Raw genomic sequence first — 27,372 nt, forward strand, 5'->3', positions numbered from 1 at the left:
TCCTTATTTACATCCTCAGTGTTAAGGATAGGCAAAGTTTCACACACATAGTCCTCAAGATAGGTTGGTGGCCTCTCTCTCTTTACTGGCCATAATCCCAATATTTCACAAAGTTCACAAAGTTCAAAATATTCAGCAATCCGGCTCGCGGGACCATGAAAAATAGTAAATGCTGGTTCTGGTTTCATAAGTTTAATTCATAGGTTCAGGTATCAAATACAGCTGCATGGCATCAAGGTGTCACCCACACCTCACTCAAGAGCACATGTTGTACATCTCACATGGCCTCAGATACAAAAGTCGGATTCAAGCGTGGAAGGTTATATTCCCTACAGTTACTGCTCGGATTATGAAAAGGTATCATGGAGCGGAATCGGATTCACAAATTACTTCTGTTTAATACTTGGTCCTGACTCAAGGAAATTGTCTCTCAGACTCCCGAGAATAAATTAAATAGGAGTCTTACTCAAGTCTAGAATGATTTTATTGGCAACCTTTATAGATAACAAAACATTTTATTTCGTGAGTGCGACGTTTCATACAGGTTACTGTGCCGTTGTGCATCAGCAATGAATGAGTGCGTAAGTGAGTTTAGTTTTACGCCGCACTCAGCATTATTCTAACTATATGGCGGCGGTCTGTAAATAATCAAGTCTAGACCAGAATACAGTGATCAACAGCATGACCATCAATCTACGCCATTGGGAACCGATGACATGTGTCAACCAAGTCAGCGAGCCTGACCACCCGATCCTGTTAGTCTCCACGATAAATAGAAGAATATTGTTTGACACTGGGGCTCTAGTAAGTTCTCACATCTTTCACACTACATATAAAGAAACTGAAGAGGAAAAGGCAACCGTCCAGCAATATCAGACAGACATGACTGGGCTAGTACAATAAACATTAAAAAAATAAAAGAAATCTAGTGCATGATAATAGGTTTAACTAGGAGCCTGGGAAGCTTCAAACAAAGAGTGAGGTTAGTTTTACGCCGCATTCAGCAATATTCCAGCCATATGGCGGCGGTCTGTAAACAATCGACTCTGAACCAGACAATCCAGTGATCAACAGCATGAGCATCGATCTACACAATTTGGATACATGTGTCAACCAAGTTAGCGAGCCTGACCACCCACCCGATCCCATCAGTTGCCCCCTTACGACAAGCATGGGTAATTGAAGATCAATTTAAACCCGGATCTTCGCGGGTTTCAACAGAGAACGGCAGCCTGTCTCACGCTGTCTCTTATTATGACAACTTCACCGGTGAAGCTCAGCCGGTAATTCAAATAAAGGACGCCTCTTCAGGAATCTTTCGGGTTGTTACAAATATGAAAATAGCTTAAAATACGCAATGGCGCTAGGTTTCGTTTTCCCATTTTCTTTCTGGGCCATCGTATTATGCATCACACTTACTACATACTGGTTTAATGAAGTTGTATTACTCTTGTTCGGTTTGACCTGTCTCCCGGTAAAATGTATTTTCGTTTTACGCTTTTAGGCAGCATGATACACAATTAAATGCTGTTACGAATCTTTGCATGGAATTCTAACGTTTTTGCGATTCTCTGGAAGACATTTTCAACTGAGGGGAGTGATTACCGTATGTCCAACTTTCTGTATTTCTCTGGGTAACAATATCAATTATGATTTATGATTTTATAACTGAACATTCATGTAATCCGATATTCCACACATTACTATATAAATGCCTGTTCTCTGTACATTGGCTCTTTGCATCACGGTTATCTTGTTTAGACTTTACAGATATCGACATTGTTCAACGTTGGACGGACACGGGGCTGCGACCACAAGCTCTTAACATGCCTTTGCAAATACATCGCTATAAGGAGCTAACAAAACACCGGATGTTGTAGAAGTTGCTTCCCTTGGACAAAGAAACGTGTTGTGAAATCATTTTCTCAGAAAGTAAATTGTCAAAGGTTTGTGTCATTCATCTCTTTCTATTTACAACATTTATATGATCACTTGATAAAGTCAGAGGTGTCTTTGGCCCGTGTCTTTTGTCTTGTAAGGTACACAAGGGGAGCTGTTTCAAACGAACGTTTAGATGTGTGACAGATCCTCGATTTCTGCGCATGCTTTACATGAACTATCTCTGAAGAAAACTGGAGTAAAAACGTTTATGCTCACACTATACGATTTCGGTAAGAGTTCCGCCCGTAACCCCCGCTTGAGATATATTCTATTTTGTAGGACTGTTACTAGGGGTTAGGGTTTAGGTATAGGGTTTGAGCATTATGTTAGGGTTAGGGTAGGCTTTCTATTAAAAAACATATTCTAATCATAGAGTGATGGGCTACTGGTGGAAATCCTCCCCCAAATACTACCCTTCTTTTGTCAGATGATCCATGTTTCATTGTCTTGCCCTTCAATTGGTGCTCAGTTAAATCCTTTATTAATTAGTGACAGCAACATTCAGATTACCTGGCAAAGATAAATAACTATGTGGATATAAAGTGATCTGTGTTTCACATTTGTCGAGTCCAGTGTAATTATTCGATCTATGATTGGGTTATGAAAGGGCTTGATGTGGTGAATGTATTACATGTCATGTAATATGCACGTGTCAGCGCTGCAAGAGAGGAATGATGATTTTGAGTTACTTAATTACATCAAAGAATTACCCAATAATACGTTAATTGATCAATTACTGTTATCTTGGACAGTTGATATGTCAAAATTGTTATATTTGTATTTTTAGAAGATTCGATGCTGTCATATCTACCTGTGTAACAGTTTACTTTGTTCAAAAGATAAGCCAGTAACATTGTTTTTAAACCAATGGGGTTGTTTTAACATGTTTAAGGAACCAAAGATGTCATAGACTTAGATGTCACCTGTGCAATCTCAGCTGACCATTGAGACATGACACTGATGTGACCCACCCAAAACAAACCTACGCGATCAGTTGAGAGACATACACAGCTTATAATATTTCGGATGTTGTATATATTTTTAAATATTAGTACGTTACAAAGACAAGTGAAATCAAACAAGATTCTTTGGACAGCTTGAGATGTATCGGAGATTATTCCTTCGAGTGTTTTTTGATGGATGTATTCCTCGAACAAGGTAACTGCTTGATAGTATTTTCTTTTGGTTGTAGTTAGGTATGATATTTGCATTTTGTTTTCGTTTATTTGCTGAAGCAGGAATGCCTGAGGCCTCAACAGTTGCAGGTCAAGCTGTTCCATGAATAGTAATTATCCATCAATAACAATCAACTATTCCAATTCCAAAGTAGATATGTGGAAAGTGTGTATACAGCTGATTGCTAGATTCTTGCTTAGTTTACAAGAACATACACAGATCAATCTTTTTAAGTTAACTATAAAAATGTCTAGCAGAACAGAAAATAAATGAAAATGTAAATCATTATGTCTGGTGATATTACATTTTATGGAATGATTTTGTTGTCACCTGTCCATTTACCTCAAGACTCTGAAGGGATACTATGTAGATGTTCAGCATTGACACAATGATTGAAGAACAGAAAACTTAAGTTTAAATTATTGAAAAATGGTCTGCTTTTTTCTTTGTGGAATCAGTATTTGCTTTATGGACAACAATTTTGACTGGTATGGCTTGTGTTGGAGGATCGAAGAATGAGAAGCAGTATATCTACAAAAGTATCTACATCGAAGAAGTAAACTGACATGTTTTTGTTGTAAATTAATGCTTACAAAACTTATGGTGGGAAGTTATTGGTGGACGTCACTGTTATACACAGAAAAAAACTACCGGCACCTCTTTACCTGACATTTGTGATTTATTTCTTAACTGTATTTGTTTTTGTATATAGAAACATCAATTTCTGGGGTACATCGTGAGTAGACGGTACTGCAGTGACTTGGTTTAACTAACTCTGAATTGTCCATAAAGCAGTGTAGGAAAGATGTCGAAAATCTAGCCTGTCCACAGGACTGGCAGGTCAAATGTTTTACCAGTCCTGCCAAAATCTAGCCTGTCCTCCAAATATAAATAAAACACCTTCGGCAGTAAATATTCAAAAAGGTTATAATCATTATATATATGTCATTGGTTTGCTAAAATTGACCCGACATGAGGAGAGACTAGATATTTTTTTAACCCGTCCTCCACAAAATTCATCCGTCTCGGACGTCGGGAAGGGCTATCTTTCCTACACTGCATAAAGCATGTACTATCTGAACCTGCTGGAGTGTCGACAGATGTTTTACATAGCAGTTGATAGTCTGTCTCACAGCCCCTGAACTGCATTATTTTCCTTCCCTCTTTGCAGTGCTAAAGCCCTAAATGAAGCAAGTACTCAGGTTCAGGAATTTTTCTCATCACTGGGGCTCATTTTCAATTTATAAGGAATTGTTTGTTTTTGTCCAAATTATATATATTCAGATACCAAGCGCTAGTTGAAGCAGTGAACATAGGTTCCATTATCAATACAAGTTAAAGGTTTTTAACATATTACTTTCGTATAATTTTGTGTGCACTATTATTATTAATATCAGAACTAAGACTGCTTCGTGTTACCGGTATACCAATGTATTGCAATACGCTTTTCAAACGATCTGTATTGCAATACTTTTGTGAGAACCGATATATTGGGTAAAGAACATATGAAGTTTTTGTGATTATGTTTATGGTTTAACTTAAAATGTACACATACTTTCATTCAGAACAAATGTTTTCCTTTGTTAATCAATGACAAAACTGCATACTGCTGCGATGCTATAAATTGGATAAAAACGAAAATAGAATTCTTGACTATGCAACCTAATTTTGAGATTGCTGTTGTCAGAACCATAACATATATGTTTAGGGACTTATGATGTAGAAAATAGGACTGACATGCATTCATTGTCAAACACTTAAGTTCCAATATATTGCAATATGTATTGCAGTACAGGTACATGAATTGCAAAATATTGCAATACAATTTATTTGCCAATACGCAGCACTAATCATACACACATGCAGAGCTCCAGATAAGATTTAGCTCATGTGGGTACTGTACCCACTGTATTTTTTAAGAGTGGGTATTATGAATGTTGAGTGGGTATTTCATTTTCCGTTACCCACTGCTTTCAAATATGTGCGTATTTCAGTCATATTACTCACCTAAGTATTATGTCATTGAGTAAGTTTACTAAGCAGGTATGTTCTGCCTTATGTCATACCTAATCAAAACCAAGTTAAATATAATGGAAATGATTTCATAAAAAATCACTCATCCTATACTAACAGTACAACTTGATAGCAATCGATGTCTTTTTCATTTACGCAAGCGATTTTTATAAATATATACCGTACGCATTTGTTTTAAACTTTTTGCGTATCTAACATTTTCAATGCGTAATTGGTACGAACAATTATTTTTCAATGCATAATTGGAAATTTTCCATGCATATTTTACCGGGATACACAGCTTATCTGGTCCTCTGCACATGATTTTGTGTTATTGCTTCTCAGTTGAAATAGTCTGCAACCAACGTAGCACATATTGTTGCTGAATATTGAATATTTAACTCCACCAGTGCAGTACAGCAGATGCTGCAGCTGATAGAATATGGCAAATTTTAGATGAAATATTAGTAGTATATATTTCATGTGATCAAGGTTTTACCTTGACCAACAAAATTAGGGTTCCACAGGAACCTCTTGCTAAGTTCAAGGGTCCGTACTAGTGTTGGGAATTGGTTAAAATCTCATAATTGATGATTGGTTCATTACAACCGATCAATCATTGAAAATAATTGGTTAGCGTCATTTATCAAATTTTCCTGGTTATGTTTGTTAATGCACAAAAAATAAAGACAAAAGCTGTAGTTCTTTCGTATTTTTTTTGCAAATTGCACTAAATGCATTGGCAAATTTAACATGTTTAAAATTAAAGGATGACTAGTATGTTAGGAACATAAATTTCCTGAAGTCTTTAAGATAAATTCAATCATGACTTGGTACGAACTCATAGTGCTTATGAACATGATGAAATGTAAATTTAATGACAGACAAAACCAACCTTGTGAAAAATATTGTTAATGCAAACATGTGTTCCAAAATTGTTTGTGTTCGATTATTGACTGCTTTGTTATTTAGTCGTTGCGACCAATCTTTGATTATTTCAATTAGTTGGACCACCACTAGTCTAGTGTTTGGAATTGGTTGAAATCTCACAATTGATGATTGCTTAATTACCAACGAACAGTCATCGAAAAAAATTGGTTAGCATCATTTTTCAGATTTTCCTATCCAGGTTGTTATTGCAGATATGTATAACATGTTGAACTTGCTACTTAAAAGTGATGACTAATATATCATGAACATAAACTTCCAGGAGTCTTCAAGAAATATTCAGTCATGGCTTTTCAGTTAGTAAAGTGAGTTTTGTAAGAATTAAACATGTTTTCAGGCCCTGACAACTTCTAAGATATGTTCCATTGTCAAGTATTCAAAGACTAAAACAGTAGTTCCAAAATCGTTTATGTTTGATCATGAGAAAATGTGATCGATTGCTTGGTTGTTTGGTCACTGTGGCCAATCTTTGATAATTGTCCCCCGCCGGAACGGGGGACTATGTATTCAGCGGCGTATGTGTAAACGTACTCACGTCCTGATTCTTGTTAACGCGATATATCATGAACTGTTGTACCCAATGTCTTCACATTTGGTGACAGCCTACATTGGGGTATTGCACAGACACCAGTTTATTTGGGTGACCTTGACCTTATCTTCAAGATCACCACGGCACTTTGACTGCTTGTCAAACTTATTTAAACGCGATTAATCTCATAAAACATTGCACCCCAATGTTTTCAAGAATGTCAACAGTCTACATTAGGTGATTATGCAGACACCAGTCATTTCAGGCATCTTGTATGTGACCAAAAAATAAAAAGTAGTAAATATAGATATTCCATTCTTTAGCGGCGGAGGACATTGCCATATCAGTGGCAAACACTTGTTTCAATTAATTGGACCACCACTAGTCCATACGTGAAATACGGAGGTCCTGGATAGGGATGTACTGATACAGCAAACTGTACTGAATGGTATAATGATTACTAATACTATAATAACATGAACTCAATGCTTCTTGTCACAAAATTTGAACAGTGAATGTTATTGTGCATTCCAGGGGACACAGTATATGTATTTTTGTGCATCCATTCTATATGTACAGTAGTTGGCCATATGTGAGTCATCATTAGTGAAATTTCCATAGACTTACATGTTAAGGCCAGACCAATTTTATTTCTTGTTTTGCAGATTTTTGTCCTCCGAAAACCTAAAGGCAGGAGGGAAAAAAAAATAAAATAGAATCACCAGTGAGAGTAATATTCCTTCTAAATATTAAAAGTGTTTTGCTTCTGGCAATTTATGAAGTGTATATGGGGCAAAAACAATCCCAACAAATATTTCTTCAAAGTTTACACTTTTGGCCAATAAAAACATACAGATTTTATTTTTGGGGGAGGGGGGATTAATTAAAATGTTTTCTTATTCTTTGAAAAATACAACTGGCAGATCCGTAAAACAAGAAATAAAACTGGTCTAGCCTAATTAACTGTTGCAAGAATAATTTTCATAAATTGAGTAGAAGTCATTTTATTTTGATATTTTGCAAACATCTTGGAAATCATCTTCAACTACGTGTACACAATTTTCTTTCATCTTTCCGTTGATTAGTTCAACTTTTTATCTATCCCATAGGCAGCCATGTTGAAATTGATTGGTATGTCTAATATATGTTGTTGAAGTAGTTGCAGTTTTCTTAATAATCATCGGAAAATTGAATGGAAATTATGTGTATGTAGCTGAGATGATTTCCCAGCTGGTAGATAAGTATTGAAAGCAAATCGTCTGAAACTAAATTTGTGAAAATTATTCTTGCAAGAGTTAATTAACATGCAAGTCTATGGGAATTTCACTAATGTTGACTCACTTATGGCCAACTACTGTATGTGTGTATTGGACGCAGATTTCTGCATCACTTAAAACCACGTGTGAGGTTGTATATATACATAGGGAATTTATCCAGACTCGCCTATTACTTGAAGTACACAATACACGTAGGTATCTGATTTCAATGTATGATTCATTTCTGTAATGAGCATGAAACACCTGTTGGGAAGCTGATATCTTGCAAAGTATCACATATGATATAAAAAAGCTTCATGTCCTTGACACTGTGGTGAGATTTCAACTCACATGGATGAAACTCATGCTGATATACAGAAATATGTTCTCTGCTACTGAATCTGAGCGATATTCAAGTGGTATGTAAATACCTGAGTGTGGACCACTTTCAACCATATTCCAGCAATATCACGGAGGGGACACTGGAAATGGGCTTCACATTGCACATGTGTCGGGAATCAATTCAGTTCAATTCAGTTCTTTATTTCCTTGAAATATTACATTTCATCGTAGTTCAAAATATATTATTTCAAACATTTGATAGGATGGTACACTGGGCATGAGAATATACAACAAGAATTTACCTAAGTTACATGATTGTGTAGTATTTTGGATAGTAAATAATTGTGCAAGTTTATATACAGAAGGATATTTCAAGTAATATTGTTTAATATGTTTATGTCTTATTTCATTATATTTAGAACATTTAAAGATAAAAGGAAATTCAACATCAATATCTGTAGTACAAAATTTACAAAATCTTTCATTCATATTGACATTATAATATCTACCTGTTTCTATTGATAAGTTGTGTGATGATAAACTAAATTTTGTTATATATTGTCTGTAAAGCAGAGGTAAAACTGTAGCTATCTATGAGATTAATATATAAAGTGCAATTTAAGGATTGGTCGACTGCAACCCATGCTTGTCGAACCGGCGACCAATGGGATGAGGTGGTCAGACTCACTAACTTGGTTGACACATCATTGTATCCCAATTGCTTAAATCGCTGCTCTGATGTTGATCCCTGGATTTCTACAGTCTAGACTCAATTATTTACAGACCACCTTTTTGTAGAATATTGCAGAGTGCTGCATTAAACTAAATGCCTTTTGGCTGGAATATTGCTGAGTGTGGTGTTAAACTAAGCGCCTTATAGCTGGAATATTGTAGAGTGCTGCATTAAACTAAGTGCCTTATGGCTGGAATATTGCAGAGGGCTACATTAAACTAAGTGCCTTTTGGCTGGAATATTGTAGAGTGCTGCATTAAACTAAGTGCCTTATGGCTGGAATATTGCAGAGTGCTGCATTAAACTAAATGCCTTTTGGCTGGAATATTGCAGAGTGTGGTGTTAAACTAAGCGCCTTATAGCTGGAATATTGTAGAGTGCTGCATTAAACTAAGTGCCTTATGGCTGGAATATTGCAGAGTGCTACATTAAACTAAATGCCTTTTGGCTGGAATATTGCTGAGTGTGGTGTTAAACTAAGCGCCTTATAGCTGGAATATTGTAGAGTGCTGCATTAAACTAAGTGCCTTATGGCTGGAATATTGCAGAGTGCTGCATTAAACTAAGTGCCTTTTGGCTGGAATATTGTAGAGTGCTGCATTAAACTAAGTGCCTTATGGCTGGAATATTGCAGAGTGCTGCATTAAACTAAATGCCTTTTGGCTGGAATATTGCAGAGTGTGGTGTTAAACTAAGCGCCTTATAGCTGGAATATTGTAGAGTGCTGCATTAAACTAAGTGCCTGATGGCTGGAATATTGCAGAGTGCTGCATTAAACTAAATGCCTTTTGGCTGGAATATTGCAGAGTGTGGTGTTAAACTAAGCCTTATAGCTGGAATATTGTAGAGTGCTGCATTAAACTAAGTGCCTGATGGCTGGAATATTGCAGAGTGCTGCATTAAACTAAATGCCTTTTGGCTGGAATATTGCTGAGAGTGGTGTTAAACTAAGAGCCTTATAGCTGGAATATTGTAGAGTGCTGCATTAAACTAAGTGCCTGATGGCTGGAATATTGCAGAGTGCTGCATTAAACTAAGTGCCTTTTGGCTGGAATATTGTAGAGTGCTGCATTAAACTAAGTGCCTTATGGCTGGAATATTGCAGAGGGCTACATTAAACTAAGTGCCTTTTGGCTGGAATATTGTAGAGTGCTGCATTAAACTAAGTGCCTTATGGCTGGAATATTGCAGAGTGCTGCATTAAACTAAATGCCTTATGGCTGGAATATTGCTGAGTGTGGTGTTAAACTAAGAGCCTTATAGCTGGAATATTGTAGAGTGCTGCATTAAACTAAGTGCCTTATGGCTGGAATATTGCAGAGGGCTACATTAAACTAAGTGCCTTTTGGCTGGAATATTGTAGAGTGCTGCATTAAACTAAGTGCCTTATGGCTGGAATATTGCAGAGTGCTGCATTAAACTAAATGCCTTTTGGCTGGAATATTGCAGAGTGTGGTGTTAAACTAAGCGCCTTATAGCTGGAATATTGTAGAGTGCTGCATTAAACTAAGTGCCTGATGGCTGGAATATTGCAGAGTGCTGCATTAAACTAAATGCCTTTGGCTGGAATATTGCAGAGTGTGGTGTTAAACTAAGCGCCTTATAGCTGGAATATTGTAGAGTGCTGCATTAAACTAAGTGCCTGATGGCTGGAATATTGCAGAGTGCTGCATTAAACTAAATGCCTTTTGGCTGGAATATTGCTGAGTGTGGTGTTAAACTAAGCGCCTTATAGCTGGAATATTGTAGAGTGCTGCATTAAACTAAGTGCCTGATGGCTGGAATATTGCAGAGTGCTGCATTAAACTAAGTGCCTTTTGGCTGGAATATTGTAGAGTGCTGCATTAAACTAAGTGCCTTATGGCTGGAATATTGCAGAGTGCTGCATTAAACTAAATGCCTTTTGGCTGGAATATTGCAGAGTGTGGTGTTAAACTAAGCGCCTTATAGCTGGAATATTGTAGAGTGCTGCATTAAACTAAGTGCCTTATAGCTGGAATATTGTAGAGTGCTGCATTAAACTAAGTGCCTGATGGCTGGAATATTGCAGAGTGCTGCATTAAACTAAATGCCTTTTGGCTGGAATATTGCAGAGTGTGGTGTTAAACTAAGCGCCTTATAGCTGGAATATTGTAGAGTGCTGCATTAAACTAAGTGCCTTTTGGCTGGAATATTGCAGAGTGCTGCATTAAACTAAATGCCTTTTGGCTGGAATATTGCAGAGTGTGGTGTTAAACTAAGAGCCTTATAGCTGGAATATTGTAGAGTGCTGCATTAAACTAAGTGCCTGATGGATGGAATATTGCAGAGTGCTGCATTAAACTAAGTGCCTTTTGGCTGGAATATTGTAGAGTGCTGCATTAAACTAAGTGCCTTATGGCTGGAATATTGCAGAGTGCTGCATTAAACTAAATGCCTTTTGGCTGGAATATTGCAGAGTGTGGTGTTAAACTGTTTTATAGCTGGAATATTGTAGAGTGCTGCATTAAACTAAGTGCCTGATGGCTGGAATATTGCAGAGTGCTGCATTAAACTAAATGCCTTTTGGCTGGAATATTGTAGAGTGCTGCATTAAACTAAGTGCCTTATGGCTGGAATATTGCAGAGTGCTGCATTAAACTAAATGCCTTTTGGCTGGAATATTGCAGAGTGTGGTGTTAAACTAAGCGCCTTATAGCTGGAATATTGTAGAGTGCTGCATTAAACTAAATGCCTTTTGGCTGGAATATTGTAGAGTGCTGCATTAAACTAAATGCCTTTTGGCTGGAATATTGTAGAGTGCTGCATTAAACTAAGTGCCTTATGGCTGGAATATTGCAGAGGGCTGCATTAAACTAAGAGCCTTATAGCTGGAATATTGTAGAGTGCTGCATTAAACTAAGTGCCTGATGGCTGGAATATTGCAGAGTGCTGCATTAAACTAAATGCCTTTTGGCTGGAATATTGCAGAGTGTGGTGTTAAACTAAGAGCCTTATAGCTGGAATATTGTAGAGTGCTGCATTAAACTAAGTGCCGATGGCTGGAATATTGCAGAGTGCTGCATTAAACTAAGTGCCTGATGGCTGGAATATTGCAGAGTGCTGCATTAAACTAAATGCCTTTTGGCTGGAATATTGCAGAGTGTGGTGTTAAACTAAGAGCCTTATAGCTGGAATATTGTAGAGTGCTGCATTAAACTAAGTGCCTTTTGGCTGGAATATTGCAGAGTGCTGCATTAAACTAAGTGCCTTTTGGCTGGAATATTGTAGAGTGCTGCATTAAACTAAGTGCCTTATGGCTGGAATATTGCTGAGTGTGGTGTTAAACTAAGCGCCTTATAGCTCGAATATTGCAGAGTGCTGCATTAAACTAAATGCCTTTTGGCTGGAATATTGCAGAGTGCTGCATTAAACTAAGCGCCTTATGGCTGGAATATTGCTGAGTGTGGTGTTAAACAATAAACCACCAGAATGAAAAGGGTTAGGCCACAAGGAAATTTCCTGAGTACTTCCTGAAGTATTCAAGGCCAGGACTATTGGACTTAATTATTTCGAATTGTATTGTGCCCATATGAAAGGCAGGGTATGAAACTCCCAAAAATTTCTGCCAGATTTCAGGGCTGGTTAGATGTAAAACTTGCCAGCCCTGACCAAAATGTACCTGCCCACAAAAAATACTAATACAGAATTATTTTTAGATGGATCAGAGGCCTGAAAAAAATAATACCAATGCAAGAAAAGAATTAACTGTTTATTTCAGATTAGTGTTTAATGCTTGAATTCATGTTATCACTTCATGTTTTTTTATCCTGAAATATGTTGAATATCTTCATGTACATCTCTAAATGTTAACCCGACTGTCGGGCAGTTGAATTTGAGAATCTGGCAGTCTGTGTTGAAAATAATCCGCCCTGGGCGAATGAAACTACTTGAAGGTACAACTAGGGCTTCAACGAGTCCATTTTCTTGGACTCGAGTACTCGAGGGGTGAGACTTGACTCGGACCCGAGTACTCGAAATTCATACCTTTTAAGCAAACGGTAGCATAACTTGCATGACATGTGTTCCGATCACACAAGTGAACATTTACTTCATTCCGATTTCATATCGTCGTGTGACTAACATTTCCTATTGGTCAGAATCAGTATTTGGATGTTTTCTTGACAAATATTTTTTTTCACCTAACTAGCTGGTTGTACTGCTTGCATAGCGCAGTGATATACCGCACAGGCGGCATTGGGTTATTTTGCTCTTTCCACTATCCAGATCAAGATATGCCCATACATTTTTTTTTATCTTTCTCCATGTCTATCAATTGTCATGATAGTTAGTATTAGTTACCTAATCATTTTAAGAAGTGAAATCTCAAACGATGCATAATATTTACTCTCATCTGCAGACTTGTAACAACTAATACCACACAATCACACCTTATGAGGAGTAAACTATTTAATCTAGGTGTTAATGAAAACATTATCATATGGGTTAAAGAATTCAGGGTACATAGAACTCAGTATGTCAGTGTGAATGGCTATTAATCTTCTTTTCTCTCAACCTCTACTGCAGCTCCACATGGCTGTGTAACTTCATCCGTACTCTTCGTTTTGTATACCATTGACTGTTACTTGTCAATAAATGACTTGTTTTAACTGTGAAATTCGCAGATGACGCCACTGTTACTGGCCTAATTTCTGATTCTGAACATTATTATCGTCAAGGCATTGACAAAACCGTAAAGGTTTTTTATCAAACCTTTATTCAAAGTTTGTTCACCTACAATTTTTTATGTTGGTATGGGGGTATGCCTGATTGCAACAAAAACAAACTTTTCAAAATTGTTAATACTGCTTGCAAAATTGCTGGAGTGTCTTTCGAGCATATTCCCTTATCTATGAGCGCCAGACTGTCAAAAAGGCAACTAAAATTAGATTTGATAGTTAACATAGTTTATCTCACCATTTTGAGCTACTTCCTTCTAAACGCTGCTGTCGATTACCTTCCCTCAAAACAAACAGAGTTCGACGGTCTTTCATACCATCAAGTATTCGTGAATGCAACAAATATTTTGAATCATCATCATATGATTACAACTAGAATTATTCAACCTCTTTCGAGTCTTTACCTATGTGGTTAATTGAATTATATCATGTCAGTTTTATTGTGCAAATAGCATTCATTTTGTGCATGTAATTATTGTGTATATTTTTGTGAATTGTGTATATATTCGTTTTGAGACAGTTTGAATGTATAAGAATTTCCTCCGGGATAATAAATTTATATCTTATTATAATATTAGACTTTAACGGCCGCTCATGCTTAGCATATGGCTGACAGACAGTCTGTCAGCGTTACCCAATAATTCGACTTGTCTGCCCTTTTCGAGTCCTCGAGTCCTAGAAAACGGACTCGAGTCCAGCTAAACCCGACCCGTACTCGAGTACCCGTGGAAGCCCTAGGTACAACGCAATGTTTGTAAGGGACCGTTCATAATTTATGGCTAAGGGGATTGTGATGATTTTTATGGAGAAGCATGTACAATGTGAATGACCCCTCCTAAAATTTATGTACAAAATAAGTGCCCCCTTGCATGTCATGTACAAAATCAATGACCCCCTCCCTTCCCTTAATTTCTAAGCATAATTTTAAACATTTTTATATACAAAATTGCTGACACACACCCCACCCCCAGTATGTGTGTACAAAATTGCTGACCCCTTTAGCTCCCCAGAACAAAATGGGTGACCCCCCTTAAAATCATCATCACCCCCCTAGCCATAAATTATGAACGGTCCCTAATCTAACATATACAGGGTACTGCTTGATGTTTGTGATCTGTAGTAACACTTTTCAGAATCCACATGACTGGAAATTGGAATGATATCACATGAACATTTATTCATTTTATGAATATTATAGTTATAATGCAGAGCTCCAGATAAGATTTAGCTAATGTGGGTACTGTACCCACTGTATTTTTTGGGAGTGGGTATTATGAATGTTGAGTGGGTATTTCATTTTCCGTTACCCACTGCTTTCAAATATGTGCGTATTTCAGTCATTTTACTCACCTTAGTATTATGTGACTGAGTAAGTTTACTAAGCAGGTATGTTCTGCCTTATGTCATACCTAATCAAAACCAACTGAAATATAATGGAAATGATTTCATAAAAAATCACTCATCCTATACTGACAGTACAACACTTGTCCTATAGTAACAGTACAACTTGATAGCAATCGATGTCTTTTTCATTACGCAAGCGATTTTTATAAATATATTCCGTACACATTTGTTTTAAACTTTTTGCGTATCTAACAATTTAAATGCATAATTGGTACGCAACAATTATTTTTCAATGCATAATTGAAAATTTTCTATGCATATTTTACCCGGATACGCAGCTTATCTGGGCCTCTGATAATGATATTACATGAACACTTGTTTTTGTTATGGTTGTAATAATATGTAGATGGTTACATACAACATCCAATTTATCTTTTCAGATCACAATGATTATTCCCATCCGCTGTTTCACGTGTGGGAAAGTGATTGGCAACAAGTGGGAGGCCTATATTGGGTTGTTGCAGGTGGAATACACTGAAGGGTAGGTTCTATTTTTTCAGGGTGTGGTTGGGTAGCCTATTGGTTAAAGTGTTTGCTTGTCATGCTGAAGGTCCGGGTTCTATTCCTCACTTGGGTACAATGTGTGAAGCTCATTTCTGGTGTTCTTTGCCGTGATATTGCTGCAATATTGCTAAAGGCGGCGTAGAACTAAACTCACTCACTCTCTATTTTCAGCCTGCAAACACATAAATTCAGGGTTTTACTTCTACAAAAGTGGGGGCGGTGGGATAGCCTAGTGGTTAAAGCTTTGGCTCGTCACACCGAGGACCCGGGTTCGAATCCCCACAAGGGTACAAAGTGTGAAGCCCATTTCTGGTGTTCCCCGCCGTGATGTTGCTGGAATATTGCTAAAAGCGGCGTAAAACCAAACTCAGTCAGTCAGTCAGTCAGTCTACAAAAGTGGATGTTTAGGGGACCCTCATCAGTACAATTTATGGGTCCTTGCAGGTAGTATGAGTAATGAGTGCATGATATTTCAGCTATATGATGGTGGTCCGTAATATGAGGGTCCTGTAAAGTATTGAAATGGTGTAGGCAGAGGGACAGATAAGCTGCGTAAATTACACAAATATTTATATGAAAACTCCTATTAAGTCTGTTGCCTACAAGTACGCTTGAACTTTTGTAAATACTCAATACATTTGATCTTACATGCGTACACTAAAAAATGTGATAAAGATTACCGAGGACAGATCAAATAACTATGGTATGTTGAGAGGTCCTATTTCCGCACATGATCTTAGCAACTTGCAGTCTTTCTTATTGTTTTTCATAATACAGATCAAATATAAATAACAAACACGTAAACCAACATTTAAACTTTATTATATTTATACAATTAATGAAAAATGGAAAAATACCCAATTGAGTTTGAGTGAGGTGGGTACAATTGATTTGGTTACTCAAAGGAAAATTAGGATACCCAATTGAGATGAACACAAGCGAGTACATAACTCATTGACCCAAAAAGTTATCTGTAGCTCTATGTTGGGTATGTAGGGTGTTGAACTTTACTTAAGAGCTTGGAATGAATCAGTTCTCATGTGGACACTTGCCATGACTGATGGGTGAAATAGACACAGATAACTACCCTTGATTTGCTGTAGGTATGCTTTCGGAATTTTTGTGCGTCTCTCCATTTCTGCGTTCTCTACATTTGTGTGTTCTGGATGCATATTTGTGCATCGCATAAAACCCTGCTTTTAATTTATTCCAAGTAACTAAACAGATCATGGCTGAAAACTGCTGTCAAGAAAACCACATTTTACGTTCGAAACCTGGTGTAAATGTTTTATTATCTATACTGACACCATTGTTTCTTAGACCTGTGAAGAACTGTGCTTCAACAACTCATGCTTGTCGTAAAATGCAACTACCGGTAATAAGATTGGGGGTCAGGCTCACTGACTGGGTTGATACATGTCATCGTATCCCAATTGTGTAGATTGATGCTCATTCTCTTGATCACTGGATTGTTTGGTCCAGACTTGATTATTTCCAGACCGCCGACATATAGCTGGAATATTGCTGAATGTGGTGTGAAACAACAACCAAACCAAACCAAGCCATTGTTTCTTAGATGGCTGACATTGATATTTTAAACTGGTGACTACATGTGCAATAATGTGTCACTATTGTTTTACATTATTACATGTGTGACATAATCACCATTTTCAACAATTAATGTGCTACAGTCTTTTGAATGTCAATTAGAATTCATGCACATGAAAGAGCAGGCCTATAATCTAGAGTGGCTGTATTCCCCATTGTGGAGCAGTTGACATTGTGGTCTGCAGAGTTATTCCCCTTTGAAATCTTTTGGCTGGATTTAGCATGCTTGGTCACCCAGAATATTATAACATGTTGAAGAAAGAGTTAGCATAACAAATGTTGCAAACTGAGCCCTTCATCTTTCAATGGTTTCTCCTCAAATTTCTACTAACAGGCTGTATATCTGAAATACTATTTTAAGCTGCACTGGACAAGTATTTCACCACCTAAATAAACAGGGTTCAAATTGATATTTGCTTGTCATAGGACTGAGTGAGTATGGTTTTACGCCGCTTTTAGCAATATTCCAGCAATATCACAACAGGTAACACCAGAAATGGGTTTCACACATTTTACCCATGTGGGAATTGAACTGAGGTCTTCAGCGTGGTGGGTGAATGCTTTAACCACTAGGCTACCCCACCACCCCTGCTTGTCAGAGGGGACTCATGGAGTAGGTGGTCAGACTTGGTGGCTTGGCTGATGAATGTCATTGTCATCATGTCCCAACTGGGCATGTGAATTCGCATGATGAAAATCACTAGATTGTCTGGTTCGAGATTTTTATTGTTCGTTTGTTTCTTTAACACCACACTCAGCAATATTCCAGCAAGTATGATATGATAACGTGTGTACCTGATCCAATTAGTCACCTCTGATGACAAACATGGGTTGCTGAAGGTTTTCATGGGTCCTGAATGTTTGACAGATTGTCATCAAATAGACTTAATATTCCCACATTAAAACAGCATGACCTTAAAAACAACCTTAAAAAGCGTAATGTGAGTGATAGAGTCAAACCTACACTAGTTTGGGGCTGGTCAAATCTGAAATTTGGTCAAGCTTGAGAAAACATCCACAGGCTTCTTGTCATGGCATTAATGTCATAAAATCTAAGAAGGTTAAACGTTTGGTAAGCAGGGACCCACATGGGTACAACTATGAAGCCTGTTTCAGGTGTTCCCCACTTTGATATTTCTGGAATATTGTTAAAAGCAACGTAAACCATACTCACTCACTTGTATTTAGGGATTTCCTTTTGAAGAGTGGTTATGCAATAAACATTGAGTTGTAATGTTTCAGGGATGCCCTGGGGTTGAGCGGTAATGCAATAAACATTTTGTTGTAATGTTTCAGAGATGCCCTGGATGCCCTGGGGTTGAGCGGTAATGCCATAAACATTTTGTTGTAATGTTTCAGAGATGCCCTGGATGCCCTGGGGTTGAAGCGGTACTGCTGTCGCAGAATGCTCCTCGCTCACGTTGACCTGATCGAGAAGTTGTTGAACTATGCTCCTCTGGAGAAGTGAGGTGGAGGAAGTCACGTCTCGTCAGTCCACACTAACAAGTTCATCATCCTTCGTCCCTGGACCTTCTTGAAAGCATCACAGCGACTGCAGCCCTTCAATACAGATTGTTCCAAACCACTGATATTTTGATGTCAGCAATTCTTCAATATCTGCTGATGTGGTAAAACTGCAACCTGAAGCTGTCAGTGATATGAATAATTCACTATCAATTAGTTATTTTTTTAAAACAAATGTTCCAAGTAAAAATCTCGGGGAAACTACCTTCATTACCATTGTAAAAATCTCATGAGGAACATTCTTTCACTACCAAAATTAAAATCTCCGAGAAACCTCCTTTCATTACAAACGTATTAATTTTCAATTCATGTTCCTGAACTTTGTCACTGAAATGTTGTACAATATGTTCCTGAATTCAACATTGCTGTTGTACTGATGACAGAAAACATGTTCCATACGTCTCATCTGTATATTACCATGACCACAATGTAAATAAAAACTTATGTCATTGACTTTCTGGTCTAGAATTGCATATTTACAAGCAGGCCTCACCCTATAGGGTATATTGGAGAGCACCACGTGTTGAGGATGCGCCCTATGGATGCATTGAGTGTAAGATAATGTTTTAATACTGTCACGCTTTTTGTTCATCCAATAAGCTAGTTTGTTGGTTTGTTGTTTAACAATGCACTCAGCAATATTCCAGCTATTTGGCGACGGTCTGTAAATAATCGAGTCTGGACCAGACAATCCTGTAAACAACAGCGTGAGCATCGATCTACGCTATTGGGATACTATGACATGTGTCAACCAAGTCAGCGAACCTGACCACCTGATGCCCTTAGTCGCCTTTTACTACAAGCTAGAATGCCGATCAAACAGTCACAACCATTGGTTACTGAAGACCAATTCTAACCCGGATCTTCACGGGTTCATCCAAAAAGCAAAACTTATGGTTGGACATGGTGAATTACAGGATGAAATTAACTTTGAAAAATACTACTTGACAAGACTGTTGATGTATAAGGAAACAGTTGTGGGCCTTATTTGTTATAGCTGAGATAGAGTTTTCATGCTATCGACTTGTGAAGGTCCGGGTTAGAATATTGATCTTCAGTAACCCATCCTTGTCTTAAGAAGCGACTAACGGGATCGGGTGGTCAGGCTTGCTGACTTGGTTGACACATGTCATCGGTTCCCAATTGCGCAGATCGATGCTAATGATGTTGATCACTGGATTGTTTGGTTCAGACTCGATTATTTACAGACTGCCGCCATATAGCTGGAATATTGCTGGGAGGGGCGTAAAAGTAAACTCACTCACTCACTCTTCATGCTATCATCAACTGGTTTGGCCAATATTATTGTGACTGAGACCGGGGCTGTGGGTTAGGCTAGTGGTTAAAGTGTCATCATGCCGATCACTCGGGTTCGATTCCACACGTGGGTACAATGTGTGAAGCTCTTTTCTGGTGTCCCTGCCGTGATATTTCTGGAATATTGCCAAAAGCAGCGCAAAACCAGATGCACTCACTCACTCACTCCGATCAAAATACAGAACCAAACGTAACAGTCACCATTGATTGCTTACAGTCACCAAGCCAGTGTCACAACACCACCTGTTATAAGGCACAATGTCACACCACATTTCTGTAAAAGTTCATAATGCATTTCTCTCCGTCATACCATCAGCCCTCAGGGAAGCTACCATATAATTTATTCAACCCCCCAAAATACGTATTTAGATTACAATATTAAATTAGAAAGTTCGAATGAATTAATGCAACGTTGCATTAAATGGACTCTCGCGCCATCTGTCGGTCGAACATTATTTCGAGCGAAGCCTATAGAGTTATGTCCCTTGAAGCGCTCTTCACGAATATCCAACGCACAACTTCTGATTGAAACCATTTCGGCAAACACCGACATCACCGCGTGCGACAGTTTCCAATGTACGGAGCAATTGTTTACAGCTATATATGGCAAGTGTTCTCTGTTTTAAGCTGTTCGCCTCGAAGTTTCAACTATCGATTTCAGACAAGTCGTAAGGGATAATATGTATTTTACTGCATCAATAGGAAGCTAAAGTGAGTGCATATGCCCCCAATATATACAATGCATGTAGAGGCCAAAATATTGTCGAAAATGTGTGACCTCTACACCTCTGCATATCAAATGATTGAAACAACACATTTCATTATAGTGCAAAGAATTGTCAGAGATACAGGTGACAACACCTTCGGCAAACACCGAGGTTAGAATTGATCTTCAGTAAGCCAATCCTTGTAAGAGGCGACTAAAAGGATTGTGTGGTCAGGCTCGCTGACTTGGTTGACACATATCATCGTATCCCAATTGCGTAGACCGATGCTCATGATGTTGATCACTGGATTGTCTGGTCCAGACTCGATTATTTACAGACCGCCATCATATAGCTTGGATGCTTGGATATTGCTCAGTCTAAGTAAACTTAGGCTTAGTAGTATTTGTTACACTGCTTTACTGAGTCTAACGAAACCTAGTAGAAGGTCGCGTCAGCTAACCTTTGAGCGACCTATGACCGTCCAATCAAACGCGAGACAGCCGAACGGATATAACCAATCAGACAACTACTACTTGTTAGGGTTCGGCGGGACTTACAAAACGGTTTTTAGATGTTCTCTTCCCTGGTCGCTGACATTGATCTATCAACAAACGAAAATCCGCCTAAAACACAGATATTGGACCTGCAGTATAGACGCTTATGGGTTTCTAATGACATTGTTACTATTTGCTTATATTTTCGCAAGATGACATCCTTGAATATTGACAAAAACGCTATTTTCAGCGACCGTTTACTCATTGCGTGTATCACTCGGAAGCGATCGTGCGGAAAATAGCATTCGGAATCGTTCGAGTTTTTTTAGGTAAAGGTTCAAACGGTATGTGCGAATGTTAACTTTCGCGATTTGGTAAGCTGTGTTCTGATTTGTCAGTCCAAAAGGTTAGCTGACGCGATCTTCTACTAGGTTTTGTTAGACTCGGTATAGCAGTGTAACGAATAATACTGAGCCTAAATTTACTTAGACTGGGATATTGCTCTGAGTGCGGCGTAAAACTAAACTCACTCACTCACTCCAAATTCATTTATCATACTTACAGAGTCATAGCTAATGTAAATCTTTAAAACTAAACTGTATTCATAGCTAAGGTGATAGCTCGTTCATAAAAGCCCAGTGTTATCCATGGCCTGAACCAGGTTTTACAGAGGAAGGCAAATACAAACGATAACATTGCTCAGCATACAAAGTCAACATATTCTCCGCCTGCATCCGAGCATCACATCCTGGTAATGGTTGTGGCATCCGCAGTTTGCTGTTGCCCTCAGATTAGTTCCTTTGAAAAGCCGACAACGTCTTCAACCTTCAGACCGCCTCCGTGGTGTAGTGGTTAGAGCGTCCGCCCGGAGAGCGGAAGGTCGCGGGTTCGATCCCCGGCCGCGTCATACCAAATGACGTTAAATATGGTACTTGTTGGTCCCTGCCTGGCGCTCGGCATTAATGGGTACAACAAGGACTGGTCGGCTCGGAGTCAGTATAATGTGTCTGAGTGGGATATTCATGCTTCACTGCGGCATGGTATCTCAGTGGGCTAGCACTATAAAACCGGCTTAAGTCTGGGCTAGTACAAGCAGCCGCACATACACATACACACACATGCACGTCGTCATATGAGCGAAATATTCTCAAACACGACGTTAAACCCAATTTCACCTCACCTCACCTCACCTCACCTCACCTCACCTCACCTTCAACCTTCAACGACTTATATGGTTTTATTTTCATTCGCATGTAAGAGGCTGATGATAAATATGCCACTGATATCAGGTAGTGTTCCAGGCCGTTCCTGTAAAGCAGAATGTGAGGGAAAATGTTTTGAACCATTGGGATCCAGGTCAATCCTGGTTCATTTATGCTTTGCTTCAATTTACCAAGGGTTTTGTTAACCTTAATTATACATGACTGTAGTAGAAACCAGTAGAACGTCAATGGTAACTGTTGTCTTCACTCCATCTCTCCCTCACAGTAATTAACCATATAAGTATGCTACAAACAAAAAGTATGGGAACACTCTAAAATTTGAGTCATATATAAACTGTACCTTGGTGAGGTCATTTATATAGGAAAATACAACTTTTTGTGTACTTAATTGGCACTTTAAACGACATGTTGGAACATGCAGTGAAGCAACTGATTCAATGTTCGTTGAGTTTGAGTGAAATGACAAATTGTCAAAAACAGAGAAAAACAAGGTTGTTGAAACACACCAGCACCGCGTTTGATTCAAACGCCCAAACACAACAGCCTACAGTCCGTTTGAGTCAGAAACGGACCGATGAATTGCAAAATTTATCATTGAACAAAATTGCCACATAAATATAAATAGTACACATGTTCATCATTGACTAATACCCAACAGCTTTCTTATATTTGAAAATTGTCCGGACTCCACCAAAAAAGTTGTTTAAGAAACTATCATCATTGAAAACGCAAAAGTTGTTATCTGTCGCGGCGGGGTGAAACCGCAGAAACGGAACAGCCACTATCTCGTCGTGCAGGGGATACACATGCCTGATGAAAAATGAAGTTGAATGCTGACGTGAAACAGTTGACGATTAAAGTGTACGATTTTTTCCGTGCTGAAGCAGAAAGGGGCAAACCATTTCATGTCATTAATAAATTCCGTAAGCGGGCAGCAAAAGCTTTTGGAGTATCAGCAAGGGTACTGACAAATGTTCTGGAACTCAAACATTCTGAGGGTGATGCGAATCAGGTAGGGGTCGTGTCAAAATCACACAAATTAAAACATTTGGACAACTTTCAAAAAACCTTGTAAGGCAGTCTATCAGCAAGCTCTATTCTGAAAACAAATAAATGCCGCTGAAAATTTTTAAAAAGCATTTGAAGCAAGAACACAACCTCAGAGTATCAAAGTACAAAGTATTTATGTGGCAATTTTGTACAATGATAAAATTTGCAATTCATCGGTCCGTTTCTGACTCAAACGGACTGTAGTGCATGTGACAGACTTCCCATGCAGCTTGTGGCAACTGGGCACTGGCAGTTGTGAATCGGTTTCGAAGTACTTGGAGCAGAACATATCGGTCATCTGCCCTTGATGTTTTTTTTGGTCTTCCAGAGCGAGGTCTATCCTCTACTCTACCAGTGGCCTGGAATCTGTCCCACAGTCTGTGAATGACAGAGGGAGACACCTGAAGACGGCGAGCAACACTTCTTATGGATTCACCATCCTGTAACCGGTTTATGGATTTTTGAATCCCCTGTTATTGGTATAATGTCCAATGGACAGGACGTCGACCTTTTTTCTTTCCTGAACCGTGGCATTTCACCCAAAGGTCGACGTCCTGTGCAGACACCCTAGTCTGTCTCACAGTCCCTGAACCACATTAATTTCCCTACTGCCAAGCCCTCTCTGCAGTGCTAAAGCCCTAAATATAGCAAGTCTAGATTTCCTCAGGTTCAGGGTCTGTTAACATCTGCAAGAAAACTAACTCACTTTGGGGGTCGGATTACAAAGTAAACATATCTAACTACCATGGCTGGCCGGACCAACATCCTCACCAGTTGTCTGGAATCTTGCCTCACATTTTCATCTGTCAACTCTTAATTAACAAGCACATTGGGTGACATGAAGCTATAGTGGAGGCCTTGTGCACAGTTTCTGGTCTTGAAGAGACAAATCAAGCAAAGTCTTGGGGAAAGGTTCCTGATTCTCTGGTCTCCCTAGGGCTCCTTTTCAACATAAATGGGCTTGTTTGTTACTATCAAAATTATATATATTCAGAGACTAAGCCTTAGTCTACAGACACCCCTGTAACCATGCAATGGCCCTGCTTCTATCGCGGGCGCTTAAACGGTCTGCGCTGTGGCTTCAATACTGTCTGTAGCGTCTTTTAAGGGAAACGTTGCCACAAGCTGCATGGGAAGTCTGTCTTCCCACATGCACTAGTCTGTAGTATATTATAAGTACATATTATCTAATGTCTTGATCTCTCTCTTTCTTGTTTTCTGATCCCTTGTTAAATGCCGGTATTGTTACCTCATCAACCATGCCTAGATTAACAATCCCTGTCTTCCACTTGTCCATCTACCATTTTGTGCCAATTAACTACAGGTTTCCCTTGTTATCTCATAACTGTTGTTGTTTTAATATGCATATATATATATGTCTGTTTCCTAAAGGTTTCATTCAGAAATAAGTAAGAATATACATCGAAACGTCGTGTCCATCACAATAAAGAAGTTGACATCCATAAACTTCTTTCCTTTATATACGAACTATACTTACCATAAAATTAAACTCTTCTCGAAGAAACCCTTAGCATCGATGTAGGTGTACATGATGTGTCGCATGTTTTCCTGAGGCAAGATCTCCACTAGAAGCCTGTACTCCTCACGGTCTTACTCTTTGCTTCCACTGTCTGCGCCCAGTTCAGACATCAGCTTCACTCTATCTACGCAAATTTTGGTTTTGTCATCACTGAGTTTGAAAATGATATACTTGTAATTATAGTGAGTATTTTTGGCAATTAGTTCGCGAGCCTCCACGTCCAGAATGATTCCGACCATTATTGTTCAGATTTATGTTAAAGAGATATATATCCGCCGTTGTGGTCCACCTCACTGCGGCTTACAACTGGTTGCTGTTGCACGTGGAGCAGTTTATATATACACACAAAAATACAAGGGGGTAAGCGTAGTAGTTGGAACAGTGAAACAAATGCACGTGCGGTATGTGATGAGCGTTAACTTAGACCAACCATACTTGATCTAGGTGTTTCATCTAATGTGCATACCCCCTTGTAATACAAACCAACAATAGCGGTTTGAAACCATGATCGTTTGTTAAACAATTTTTTATCCTAAGTTGAATAAAATTCTGAAATTTAAATGTCCAATTGGCAAGGTAAAATTATGAGGATTCGCAGTCTTATTTTCACTTTATTCGATTTACTTTTTTGTTTAAAGTGGAATTCATCGGTATGTTTTCACTGCAAACAGACTATAGTTGTGAATAATACATCGACTGGTATTCCTTATAACAGCTGGATATTTAGATGCAAATCGGTTTCACCCCCGCTCATATGGCGTGATACGAAGCTTCTCTATTCCATAATGATCTATTGTCGATCTATGCCTGTACAATGCATATGACTATGTAGATGTTTGAGTTAGTGTGTTTGGATGCTTTGTACTTGCGCTGCCTTGGTTGCATTGGGTTCTACCTTGTGAGTGTGGGGATTTTTAGGCAACGCGCAATATCATATAGACCATGACTAACGCTTCTGTGTAACACTGCCAATTATGGCATTGATGATAGAAATATTGTGGGTTTGAAACATGAAACGTGGTGAAGAAAATAGATATATTTGTGAAGGTATCGGGACGCGGAAGGTCATGACTTCATAATTGGGCCATCACGGGAATCACTGACAGAAACAGTTTACCACGATTAAGACGATACGATATGCCAGATACAATAAATGCAGAAGAGGAGTACTATCAAGCCAATGGTTTTCAAACTCATGGAAACGCCCAATGTATCGCGTGGAGGATCAACAACCGTAACAGTGAGTGAGTGAGTATGATTTTACGCCGCTTTTAGCAATGTTCCAGCAATGTCACGGCGGGGGACACCAGAAATTGGCTTCACATATTGTACCCATGTGGGGAATCGAACCCGGCCCTTCGGCGTGGCGAGCGAACGCTTTTCACCACTAAGCTACCCCACAGCGCCTATAACAACGGTAACAAACTTGTGGTGGAGAGTCAAACGGCGTGTAGTGTTTCTGTAGAGAACACGACTGGCTAGGCTGCGGACATCATGTGTTTAGTGTGACAGTGCTATGGATAACATCATGCCTAACAAGGATTGACGATCCTCCAGTCAAGGATTGACGATCCGCCCTATCGCCAGGTGGAGAAAAGTAATGATATTCATTATACTGACGGAAGTTAAAAGTAACTGTCTGCTTTAGATACGTTTCTTGTAAGCATAATGCTGAAGGTTTACAGTCTTGAACTAATAGGTAGAATTCATTAAAGGCCACATGCAACGCAAAACACAACTTTGCAGATTCTGATACCTTTGGGTATGGACTTACAGTAACAAATTATCAAAAATGCAAATTCAACTAATAAAGTGAAAATCGGAGTTCAAACGGTTAACTAATTTCACTCCAGCGCTGGGGTGAAAAGTGGTTTCAACAGCTGTGCTGCGCTGCGCCCATAGCACATGCGCAGTGATTAGGTTCGCGCGGCTTGAACCGGGAAGGCGACTCGTAAAAACACAGCAAGTGATGCGTGCAAGGATTATCGCTGTGATCGAAGTTGGAAGAAGAAGAAGAAGTTCATACATAGAGAACATACAGAGATAATTTACAATATGAACAGTATGAATTTATACATGGGAACAATAACAAAAAATAAATTACAATTATGCACATGATAAATCTCATTTGTACAAACATAAGCCCTCGTTGATGTATTTGGATAATTTCACGGCGAGTGGTTTATAACTGGATTTCATAATTGTGGTGAATGTATCTATTGATGGATTATTACAAAAATACTTAGGCAGATATTTATTTCTTGGTGTTGCTAGATATAGGCATGTTAAAAGGAAGTGGTATTCGTCCCCCACTGCTTCATTACATAATGTACATTGTCTGTCGGATCTTACAACGTTAGTACATC

The 27,372-nt window shown here is 38.7% G+C and overlaps 1 long non-coding RNA gene across 1 annotated transcript; it reads left to right on the forward strand.

Annotated features, from left to right (window-relative positions):
- Window positions 1-1,892: 1,892 nt before the first annotated feature.
- LOC124258460 lies at window positions 1,893-18,476 on the forward strand. The gene is made up of 3 exons (XR_006893602.1): window positions 1,893-1,946; window positions 15,420-15,520; window positions 18,448-18,476. It is a non-coding gene; the product is annotated as an uncharacterized LOC124258460 (long non-coding RNA).
- Window positions 18,477-27,372: the final 8,896 nt, after the last annotated feature.

The sequence above is a fragment of the Haliotis rubra genome, unplaced genomic scaffold (genome assembly GCF_003918875.1).
Source record: "Haliotis rubra isolate DU_JTF1 unplaced genomic scaffold, ASM391887v1 Scf694, whole genome shotgun sequence".
Taxonomy (NCBI): Eukaryota; Metazoa; Mollusca; class Gastropoda; order Lepetellida; family Haliotidae; genus Haliotis; species Haliotis rubra.